This window comes from Pithys albifrons, chromosome 13 (genome assembly GCF_047495875.1).
Source record: "Pithys albifrons albifrons isolate INPA30051 chromosome 13, PitAlb_v1, whole genome shotgun sequence".
NCBI lineage: Eukaryota > Metazoa > Chordata > Aves > Passeriformes > Thamnophilidae > Pithys > Pithys albifrons.
Window position 1 is genome coordinate 16,889,191 of NC_092470.1, and position 12,227 is coordinate 16,901,417.

Here is a 12,227-nt window from a genome sequence, read left to right on the forward strand (position 1 = left end):
AGATGCACATAGAAATATTTGTCTTTGACATGCCTGATGAAACACCAGGAATGAACAATTTCCTAGTACCTGAGGAAAAAAAAAAAAAGATGCAAAGTGCCTGGGTTTAAGGGAGTAGCTACAGAGTAATAAAGATAAGTGTGTCATTGTGATGGAAACTTTATGAAGTACCAAAATTCTACCCTATAAATGGTGTCTCATCTAAACTATGGAGCAGCTCGGTTTTCTCCTTCTTCCCCCAACACTGAAACTAAAAACACTGTATCACAGGGAATGAAAGGCACAGAGCTATATTTTTAGTTCTGGTCAAACTTTGCAAATAATATTTTTAACTCCACTTTTCAAAAAAAAAATCTTGGGACATAAAGTTATTTAGAAACCCTGTATCAAGAAATATATCTAAAAATCTTTCAGGATAATAATAATCATATAAATCCAAAAACATTATGTATACATACAAAATTAGTCTTCTATAAGGTGGTTTTTCACCCTTCCATCGAGAAAAAAGGTAATTTGTTACAAAAATAATTCAAAATATTTATTAAAGTCAACCACTGAGGAGGAAAAAAAAATTAGTAATTTTATTAAACAGAGTGAGACTAAATGAAATGGGAAAAAAATAGACAGCCTGAGGTATTTCAGAAGGGATGGGATACCCGGGGAAGCAACAAGGTAAAAAGATCATAGATATGAGAGGAAAAAACAGGGCACACTAAATGAGCAGAGAGATGGGAAGAAGGTGTGTGGGACAAAAGTGGAGAAGATGGAGTATGATTTCCTACTGGCAACACAGAAAAAGCACAACAGAACTTCTTTGTTTTAATTTTATTTTTAAACCACCATCCTGTCTGGGTCACAAGTTAGCGCACACCCTTACAAACTGGCTCTACAAGTTTTTCACTCCTTTAGACTGTGATACTGTGTTGTACTTTAAAACCTGTTTTTCCTGTGGTCAAGAAAAAGTCAATGAAAAAGAACAATATAGCTCCAAGTGGATTTTTGGCCTGCAGTTGATAACATTGCTTGAATATATTTGCACAAAATTATTTCTTGTATACTTCTCTGGTCACACTTACTTTTTGAGTTAATGATGAAAAACTGCATCATTAATGGGTCCTAGCAAAAGTCCAGTTATTTTCTTTATTACTTTATTATTATTATTATCATTATTATTATCATTATTATATCTTTCCTTATTTAAATTTTTAATTAGTTTGGTTTCTTTAAGAAACCAAGCCAGGGCAACTTCAAGTATATCCAAAATCTATACTGGATGATGCCTGTCTGAAGTCATACAGGCAATAGGATTGTTAAAAACAGATTTTAGCAGGATAGCAATTCATGTCAGAGATTCGTAACACTAAATTAATTTTCATTAAGTCGATTGTACATGTAGTTAGCTAATATCTTAATACCAATAAGTCTTCTTGGCCCCTTCCATCCTTCAAGTTGACCCAGATGAACCAATTCGAGGAGTTTGCACAGGCTGTTTGCAAAAGTGTTTGTTTAATAGACTGATTAATATAGACAGGAATTTTACAGACCCCACAAAAACATGTAAGTCTATAGTAAATTCCATTAAAACTTGAGAAATTTTTCTTCTTCCCTTATACTGGTTATCCCTGTGTGTCCATCAGATATTTCTTTCTTACCTAGTGCTGGCAATGCCTTCCATACCCTCTTACTCTGCACTTCATGACTATATGCCAAAGTTGCAAGGCCTCATATAACACTTCTATTTTTAGCACTTAGCTGCTAGTTCTCATCACATTTTCTGACCAAGATAACATCTTTTGCTGGAGTTTTCATATGAGATTGTTATTATTTCTAAACTGATGAATGGGCCAGGATTGGTGGACTCACCTGCGGATAGCAGGGAGTGTAATTTTTGGCATTTGCTGTAACTGAGCAGTTATTTACAGATATTTTTTTCCATTATGAACTAGCTGCGAGTACACCTGCAGCATTAGCAGATATATGGTTTACTTGCTGTGCCAGTTACAGGAGGTAGCAGTTAAACAGTGAAACACAGCGGGTTTAGCTTGTTTGTACTTATTTCCCCACTTATTTTCCACCGGTCTCAACAGGTATAGTGGTCCTCTTACATTTAATATTCCTAAAATAAATTCCATTCCATTAAGTTATCCTTAAAAAGCCACTGTCAAGGATCAATGGAGAACCAAATAGAAAGGTTAGGTTCTTTGTCTGAATTCATAGCATACAAAGCCACTTTGAAACATCAGGCTGGCAGTGTCAGACAGTATCCTGACCCTAAGGGGTCCCCAGGGAGCTTCCCAAGGAGACCTCTGAGGATCTCACCATGACAGAGTGCCTCCAGAATGGGTAGGTCCTGCACCTCAGAGGTTGGAGCAGAGAAGAGGGTCTTTCTTTTCCACTCATCTTTTTCATGGAGATGTAGAGCTGTTTGCATCCAGCCCAGTACAAAAACATAAAGCTGACTCATGCACCAACCCACTCCTATTCCCAAAGCTGGGCTCAGGACACAAAGCCCTCTAGGATTCTAACCCTGAAGAGAATTGGTTTGTTCAATAATATTTTAATTTCTCCCTTCCCCACTCCAAAGTCTAAAAAGTCCTATAGCCCCTCTGGCAGCTCTCTCTTTCCTACACAGTAAGACTCAGGAACCCCCTCTCCTCCCTCCCCCCTCAGCTGCCACTCTCTAAAACAGCCTCCTGGAGAATAAATTCTTCAGGAATAATAGAGTTTCAAAAGGCCATGAAGATAAAACTTTGTAAAGAAGGAAGGAAAACCAACAATGGGAAACTGCCCTATCTAGGTTAAATACATATTTTGGTATATATACTATTTACGCAATCGAGCCTAATGGCTTCTTCAAAAGCCATTAAGGTGTATTAAGTAAATACATAATTTGGTACGGGAGCTAATTTTGAAAGCACATTATTCTGTTTACAATACATTCTTTCAGGTCTGAAATCTACTATTCTGAAGTGCCTGAAGAGTGACTCACAAATGGATCCTTAATCCACAGCGAGGAAATCACCTCCTAAAACCAGACCGGCTGTCTTAAAGTTTACATAGATGGTTGGAAAGAAAAGAGCAAAGAATCCATATGAAATATTAACCAGCTGAGTGTTCTCCAGTAGACTGAGTCTATAGGATAAAACATACCACCAGTGATACTCTATCCACCTAATTCACAACATGCCATCTGAAATACCTCTGCATGTGAGATCCACATGTGAGGGCACGCACTCAGTTACAGCAGGAGAAGGGTTAGGGGAATGCTGCATCTCACTGTGAAGTAAAATAAATGAAATAAAAAGTGGTGTTTCAGGAAAGACCTATTTTGTATAGCACAGTATGTGAATTGATGTAATAAATGGCAACTGTAATTCTGGTTTAGAGATTCATCCAAGCTAAGACTGCAGACCCAAGTACTCAGACTTTCACAAAGTTTGGTTCTAGGTTTGATTTTTTCAGTTTAGGTCATCTGTAGCAGCAGTAAACATGCTGCTTGTCTCTTGCATAGAGGATTGTGTACCAATGTTGAGATCTCCATGAATCTCCTAAGTTCTTTTGAAGGGAAATCACAAATATCCTTTCTTTTACAGTGTGCATTTGGCAGCAGGAATTCTCATTTTATGATTACAAATGCACAACTTGGCCCAATCCCCAGCTGTGCTTAATGATTTAAATGTCAAATCAAAATAAGGATAATCCAAAGGTATTTCTGGGAAAGGTTATGGACTTCCTTCCACCAATGGCAGCACACATGGCAGTACACTGTAGACTGAAGAATGACTAATATTTTTATGCATTTTATGACAGAGAGGAGCAGTATTAGTTTTTGAAATTCATGATGTGGGCTAAGAAATATAAAACTTTAAGCCAATCTGTCTGAGCATGGGTTTGGGAGGCAGGAAGTTCTGTGTTCCAAATCCAATTATCCACAAATATTGACCTGTCCTCTTATACAGATGACTCTGACTATTTATCATAAAACTTATCACACTATAGTCTGATATACAGAAGTACTATTTTTCAACTCTTCAGTTGGGGAACTGAAATAGAAAGTGATAAAATTACTTGCATCAAGTCACATAGGAAGTTGTTAGAGGGTCTGGGTACCAGATTACCTCAATTTTGCCTCAATACCTTGATTATAGGGCATTCCTCAGAAAGGCCTTGCTGGTAAAAAAAATAGTGTATTAAACTGCATATGATTAAAGTCAATATAAATGACACATACTAATAAAACACATTTCTTTGTCTGAAAAACAGGAGAAATTTAAGATAAGAAATGGGATGAGAGGACTAGATTGAAGGAATATTATTCAATGTTAAGAAAATGAAGTCATAAAATCTTTGTCAAGCATTGCTCTACTCTTCAAACCATATGGAGCATGACTGCTGGGCTTCATATAATGCCCCAAATGTTTTTCATTTTCTATTTCACCGTTCACAGCAAAGGCACAGTGCTGTAATCCCGTCCTTCCGTTAACTACCAATTGTTTCTTTTGCCAACCTTTTTGCTTTAAAATATCATTTTTTATGAAGGATAATGTTATATAGTGGAAAACTGTAAAAATTTATGGATAGCCTTGGTGCTGAGAAAATGCATTCTTTCAACAGTTTTATTATATATATATATTTTTGTCCATTACACATTTACAGGGTTTTCTCCATTGTATATATGTGTGTTTTATAGTTCATTCTAGACAAAAGGCATTATGTTAACAGTCCTATCATTTAAAACTTTAATTCACTATTATGTTTTTACTTTCTTGTGGAAAGAATATTATTTTTTTCCTTCTTGGTAGCGTTTGCTGTTGTTAATAAGAGTAATGGATGATCCTAAAAAGGGTTAGGTGTGAATAACCACTCAATGGTTCTCTGAGCCACAAAAACAAGTGTGGAGATCCAGCTCCCAACACATCAGATAGGATGATTTAACTCCAGTATAAGGCAGGTTTACATGTTATGTGCCCTCAGTCAAATGTTAACCAGTCTCCCAGTCTCTGTGCTTCCCCCATGTCCTTCCAAGCATCTGTTAACCAGCTCTAGCTCTTGTGACCTTCATTTACAGGTAAATCAAGAAGAAACGTGCTCATATCAAAGGAATGAAATACATTTACTTCAACTTTAAGAGATGCCTATAAACTCTCTTTTGACATTCCTTCCTACTAACCAGCCCAGGCCGCTCTTTTAAAGATTGACATTTCTTTGCTCTACATCAGGCCTCAAGCCTTTAAATGTCAGCCTGGACTCCAAAGGTCTTGTTATAATCTCTGCCAGTTCACAACCACCCCACTGCAGCCCTACCTTTCTTTGAAGCTGAACTCTAAGGCAGGGCTGAGCTGCTGGTGCCACTTCTCTCTGCTCCGTGCTCTCCTGAACAGCCCAGTCAAAGGAACATGAGCCCATGGAGGATTTCACACTGGTATCAGCAACCCAGAGACAGCCAGGTTACCACTGATGGACTGAAGCCAGAAGATGGGAAACTGAGACAACAGAGGGTCAGGAGTGCCAATCAAAGAGCATGACCTCCTGAAAACCTCCTGTTATCCCAGTTCTTCAGCCAAGTGGTTTTGAAACTTCTACAGTGATTAATGGGGTCCAATTTGAGAAGAAATTTAAGAGTAAGTTTCTTTTTATGCTATGGGATTTTGATATGATATGGTCCTTAAGTTTTCAAGCAGCTAATCACATTCACAAGTAATTAAATACTGCAGCTTGTCTTCCTTCTTTTTCACCATAAACTGGTATTTGCAGCAGCACAGAACAACTGCTGTACTTATATGGCTTGAGGATATTTTTAACTCCATTGTTCATTGTCTTTCATACATGTCAGATAATGGGCACTCCCTAAGCACCTTCTTTCCCCCTCTATCAACAAGGGGTTTCTGAAAGTTTCTATCAAAACTGGAATAAGTTGACCCTACAAGACTCAAATACAGAGGTGGGAGCCATGAATCAGATTTCCTGCCTAGAGATCATCAAGAAAAATTCCACATGATAATTAAAGTAAATGTAGTAGTATATTTGCAAAGGAAAAACCCTAAATTTCCACTTGCACAAAAATGACTTGCACTACTCAAGTCAGACTCTAGTTCTGTGTTTACATCAGTGAAGTAGCAAGAGCTATAAATTGTGAATATTCATAGCAAAACATTCTCAAATAACCTGTAAGCCAGATCAAAAATTATTTAACTAATAACTTGAAATGATAAATAAAACCAACAAAAAAAAAAGGCAGCACAGTATTTGCAGACCATTCATAAACAGGAGAAAGAGATTAAATGTGCAATAAACGATTCATTACGGACTTTTTCATTCAGTCTGTGTGTGAACATGTGACCAGAGAAAACCAGTTATATCCATTTCCTAGTTTTAAATGAACATGCTCAGAGCAGGCTATTGTTTAGTTGGATGACAGAAGCATTTCATAAGAAGGGCTTCCCCATTTATCACTCAAAAAAACCTCCTAGAATTAAAAAAAAAAAAAGAAAGAAAAAGAAAAAGTAAGGACAGCGACTCTTCTAGAGTCTGCGTACATATGTTCAAAGTAACTGTGCTGCATAAGCCAACAGAAAATTGGCCCCCAAAATGACTTATAAAGGGATTTTGTAAGACATGAACAGAACAGCATGGGCTCTGGCTAGGCAAAGAATTCAGAGTTGTAATAGAAAACATTTATTTGGCTACGGCTAAACATCCCAACACATGTTAGCATTTGCTGCCAATATGCTTCCTAATTAAGAACAACATAAAATCATAGGAAATCCTGTATCCCTGTCTTCATGCACTTTCCTTGTATCTTCAGTGTCCTGGCTCTGTTTCTCAAGTATAGCCTGCTCAAGAGAAAGGTTAATTCAAAAGTAATGTTTTGCCAGCCATTAACTGTGTTGTCATTAACAAGATTAATGTACATTCCACTATGCATCACCAAGTGCATTCCCTCTCCTGCCCCCACCCACCCCTTAAACAACTGCTCCTATTAAAACCTAATGAGCACAGCACAATTTAAAGAATAGCACCATTTCTGTTGGGCAAAGTGTCATCTGTAAACCATATAAAGCTGCAGGATTATTATGGATCTAATTGAAGGGCAGCTGAAAAAAAATTCTGTTCTCTCTTGGACTATGAAGTCCTGGCCATGTTTATATATTTTACCACAATGAACAGATTTTAAGACGAAGGACAGACTAGTATCTGTTTTTCTTCCTAGCCCCCTCTTCCTTCAATCTCTACTCTTTCCTCATCTGAAACCATTCAGAGGCTCCCGCTGTGCACAGTCCCACACCCAGGTTACCTCCAACTCATCATCCAGTGATTACTGCACAGATAAACAGTTGACTGAATCCTTCTAAACAATCATGAGATACATTTTTTTATAAGCTGCTCTTAGAGGACCCTAATTCATCAGCATGGATGGAGTCTGGACTCTCTTGCCTAGCCAAATTCAATCTGTTTTCCCAGTGGAAGCAGCAAACAAATTGCTGGGCAATATGTATGGTGCTCCTCCTTCTTTATTATATTGAAGGGGACACCAATTTGAAGATCAAAAGGTCAGCCATGAGATGCTTCCAGTTTTTCATCAGGTTCTTGAGAATTCTCAGAATTCTGTATTTTTTTTCCAGAAAATCCATACTTTCTGCCTTGCTCTTTTCCTGCTTTGTTGCTTTACATTTCTGTTCCCTTCCCAACATTTTTTTTAAATCTATTTATTGTGTGTTTTTCTTGGCTCATTCTCACTTTCCATTTTTCATTATTAGTTCTTTATGATCTTCTGTTTCCTTTTTTTTTTTCTCTGTCATGGCTGCTCTCCCAGTTGTTCTCCTCTGGGGCCCTGCATTTCCCTTAGCTAATGAAACTAGAGCTGCCTACCTCCCTTGCTTTTGCAATCCAGCTGTTTCCTTTTTAAAATATAAACTCATCTTTATTCAGTGAAGTTCCTGTGCAGGGTCTGATCCTTTAAGAGGAGATTTCATTTTGTGACAGCAAGTGGGAGGGAAAAAATAAACTTTGCTGGAGGAAAAGCCCTTTGGGTAGAAATCCAACCAGCTTGCTCTTGAAAGGCAGAGACTTCTCCCGTAAAACTGGGTCGTTATTTTACTTAGCACCTTTTGGCACCTTGACATTGCAAAAGTCTCCTCATCAGTCTCCCCTCCCTTTTCCTCCTAAAACCTCCCACCTTGAAAGCTTAACGTTTCCTGGCCGCTGTGAAAGTGTAGTCCAACTAACACCACAAACCTGGATTTTATATGATTAGTTAGTGAAAACTTGCCAACTTTAGGTGCAGCCTGCCAAGTCAAGTCAATTTACTGTGATGCTTTGACTGTGCAAGTAGGCCTTAATCCCCCTTTAATCTCCAGTGTACCCTTGACATCATGGAAATTACTTACAAAGCTAATGTCATCAGATGATCCATGTTAGCTATTTCAGTGAATGTTCTTCTGCACAATAGAGCAAGTTTACCTTGCAAGACACAGGGCCCAAAATATTTTCACTTAATGAGTCCAGCAGATATCATCTTACAAATGGGGAATGAAAACTCCTTCTTCTGCACTATAACTCCCCAAGCCTCATGTGACTTGGAATTTACATGCTAGACAAGTATCAGGTCAGTGTATTTTATTTCATGTCTGATTGATTGGATAAAGAGATTTGCATAGTAGCCACAACAGCCATGAGTTATTAGGAAGGCAAGTTTCCTTTTCAACTCTGCAAGGCCCCTCTTGTCCCAAAAATATTTGTCCAATATAAAAATCTCTCCCGGAATAACTTTTGATAGTTTGTTCAGCCATCAATAGCATAAAGGAAATAGAAAAATCATGCCATGATGTGCATGTGGCAACCAAGGTGAAAATTAGCATGTCTAACAGCAAGGAGTTAACACTGGTCTTATTTATTGATTCAGTAATGAGGACTTCCATTTCTATAGTCTCCTTTGTCTAAAAATGACCCATAGTGCTTCAAACCACAAAACAATTATGTGCCACCTGCATAAAAATATTGTTTCATTCATGACAGGAGCACTGCCAGTGCTGGAAGAGGGATGGGACATATGGCCATCTCCTGGGCAGCCTGTGCTAAGGCTAAGACAAAGGTTTAAGACAGGAAGTGAAAGGAATACTATATACACTCGCATCTATAGGATGAGCTCATGATTTGGAGAGGAGCAAGGTCACTGGGGTCAGCTATCTCCTGTAAAAGAAGGAAAGCCTAGAGGGCTCATTTCAAAGGTCTGCAGAGGTGAAGCTTGCCCTTGTGTCAGGAGGGTAATGCTCTGCATAGGCCGTTTGTGATTAAGGAGTGACTCATTAGTGTCTTAGAGGAAAGAGGAGCACTTATGAATGCTCCTTCCTGGATCACTCAAGAGGCTTTTAGGAGTGTCTCATGCCAGCACCGTCCTACCTCTCCCTCATTTAGGCTTGACATTGCCCTTTGGAAGCCAAGGAGATGTCTAACATTCATTTGCATGGGAACAGGATACAAGATGAGAAAATAACACACAGCAGAATCACTGTGACCGGCCAGACCCCAAGGAATAAAACCATATACATCTATAAAAATGAAGGTGCAAAAGATTGCACATGCTCTGTATCCATCTACAAAGCTTCTTCTATGTTTGCAAAGTGCAAAATTGGATTTGCAGGGCCAGTATTTACATATGTTCTTGGTCCATTTGAGAATAAAACACCAACTTTCCTTCAACATATGTCTCCAGTCAACTAAAACTTTGCTTACTGTGAGAGATCTCTTCCCCAGACATGTGGCCCCTGGGACAGCAAACAGCGGTTCCATGTCGAAGGACATTACAACAGTTGAAATGAGTAAGACACAAATCTGGATTCAAAGTTTACGTGGTGAATAGATGCCTCCATCAGTGGTGCTAATCTGAGTCAGCCTGTGAGAGAAAGGGGAAATAAAAATTAACCTGGGCAACAAAAACAAAGAGGGAGTTTAATTAGGATGTTAAAGTGCAGCCACCCTGTTTGAAATTTCACTAATACACTGAGCTCACAGCCTCCCAAGCTCTCACAGCAATTTTTAACTAACAGATGCAGTCAAGCTTTCCATTTTATATTACCGTCATAACTCATGATACACAATCTTGGGCTGTTTTCAGAAGGTCCGTAGAACGAGGCCAGCTTGCGATTTCATACTGGGGACTGCAGCACTGCTCCACTGCCAGCACCTGTGCCCGACATCTGATCTTAGGGCTGGAGCACATCCTCTCCCCCCTCTTCCCTCTGTGGGACTGGCCATGCCAAGCCAGCTAAGAAGCATTCCAGCAGATTATGAAGTACAACTATCTTGGCCCTCGCTGCTCAGAAGAAACTGGACCTAGCAGGAATTTCGCACGCCATTCTCGTGGATCTAAAGAGAGCTATATGGGTCGGTCTGTAAGGCAGTTTCTGTCCATGTGCTCATCTGTGACCATGAGACATGCAGATCCCTAAATGCTATGATTAGGTCAAGGATAATGGCAGGGACAACTGCTGCGTTGAAACATGGGATCAATGAAATGAACACATTCTTAGAAAAGGTGGCAAAGACGTAAATGGGAGTCACTGATGCTTCCAGAGAATGGCTTGGATTACCAAATCCATACGAGGAAGGGTGTACCAAACATGAGGGAGAGAGGCAATGGGAAAACACATCATCTCAACTAGTGCCTCAGGAATATTAAGGTCTCCTAAACAAAGCCATTATCTCTGAACCAGGCATTTGGATAGAGGGAAGTATGAGCCTGACTCTAAGCTTCCACAACTCTAATCCTTCTGGGACAGTGACAGGAACGAAACAGTCTGTTCAGAAATCCCTCAACACTGTTGTTCTTTTTATAGATCCCAAAGCAATGGAATGAAGAATGGAAAAGCACTAGGGTGTCACAAAGTGCACAGGAGGGGTCATGACAGATCAGATGACTGAAAAGAAAAATAAGAAATTCATCTTCTCCTGAAATGTAAAAAAAGGGGGGGAGGGGGGGAAGGAAGGAAGTTCACCACTCTTTCCCAACTGAATGATCCAAAAGGTCTTCCCTTTAGTCAGGGCTTCTTTCCACAATATTAGAGTCCCCATAAAAACAACCATTCTAAAGGGTATCAGCGGGTATTTCCCATCAGTTTTGGAGGTCAGTGCTCTGACTCCTGGCTGTCAGGCAGGTGTGTTAAATGGGGCTAAGGCCAGTACAAGAGGTATCTAGGCACCTCACTTCTATTGAACTGCCTAAATATCTTTGTGGATATGGCCTTTAATCTTTGCATGAGCTGCAATCCCAGCAGAGAAATCTGAGTCCACTAGATGAAATCTTCACTTCTTCCTGATCCAGGGTAATTCCAAGGCTTACTGCTCAGAATATTGGGAAAATCGACTGTCATGCTGTTTCCATGTACACAGCACTTTAAAATACCCAGCTAAGACTATATGCACACCAGACTCCAGTGTCAAGCTGAAGGATAGGAATTGAAGTTAAATCCTATTAACCAAGGGCATTACAGTCATTAAGTGAAGCACTGAATGCAATTTTGTGTTGAGGAACAAGGCAAAGGAGATAAAAACAGAAAGTGCATCTCATGAGGGAAGGGAATTCCCTGTCCTCTCAGAGGTAAACTTTGGGCTTCGGTGACATCTAGGAGCTTCAGAGGCAAGATGTACCAGAACTGACAGATGCTACTTTTTTAATCTCTTTTTTTTTTCAGTTCAAGACTTCATGCTTGGTCTTGTAGCAAGCCTGATACTTTATGTTCCCTTGTGCCCTTTAACGCTAAGGGAACTGATAGGCTTTATAGTCCTGCAAATAGATAGCATTCCACCTGCATCCGCCAAAGCATTTAAAGATTCTATTAATCTGATGTCTTAATTGTTTTTGAGATTAGGAAACAGCAGGGCCTTTGTTCCTACAGCTTGGGTGCTCTCTTGGAGAAGTGGCAGAGGTTATTTTGCTTTTGTATATTGAGGTTGCTGATAGAACAGGGAAAGGAACATGACTCAGTGCAGGTGATTCATAAGGGGCACTGACTAGAAGCCGGTTTCTTTGAAACCTCATGACATTTCACAGATCAGAAATGAAAATATTCTACTGGGTTATCCCTGCACAGTAGTTCCATGGCCGCAGAGCTCCTGTTCCACCCATCTACTGCTGTTGTCTGCCAAAAGTACAAATCATACTTGCTCACATTTCAGAGCTGTTAAATTAGGAGCAAAGGACTTATCCTCTTGGATTTTGTGCCAAGTGA

At 39.4% G+C, this 12,227-nt stretch overlaps 1 long non-coding RNA gene across 1 annotated transcript in view; it reads right to left on the minus strand.

The window, feature by feature from the left end:
- Nucleotides 1-12,227, minus strand: part of LOC139678128 (uncharacterized) — a 216,929-nt gene that overhangs the window by 117,403 nt on the left and 87,299 nt on the right. Inside the window, exon 7 of the long non-coding RNA XR_011698962.1 lies at nucleotides 9,733-9,892. This is a non-coding gene — a long non-coding RNA (uncharacterized lncRNA). The remainder of the gene's footprint in view (nucleotides 1-9,732; nucleotides 9,893-12,227) is intronic.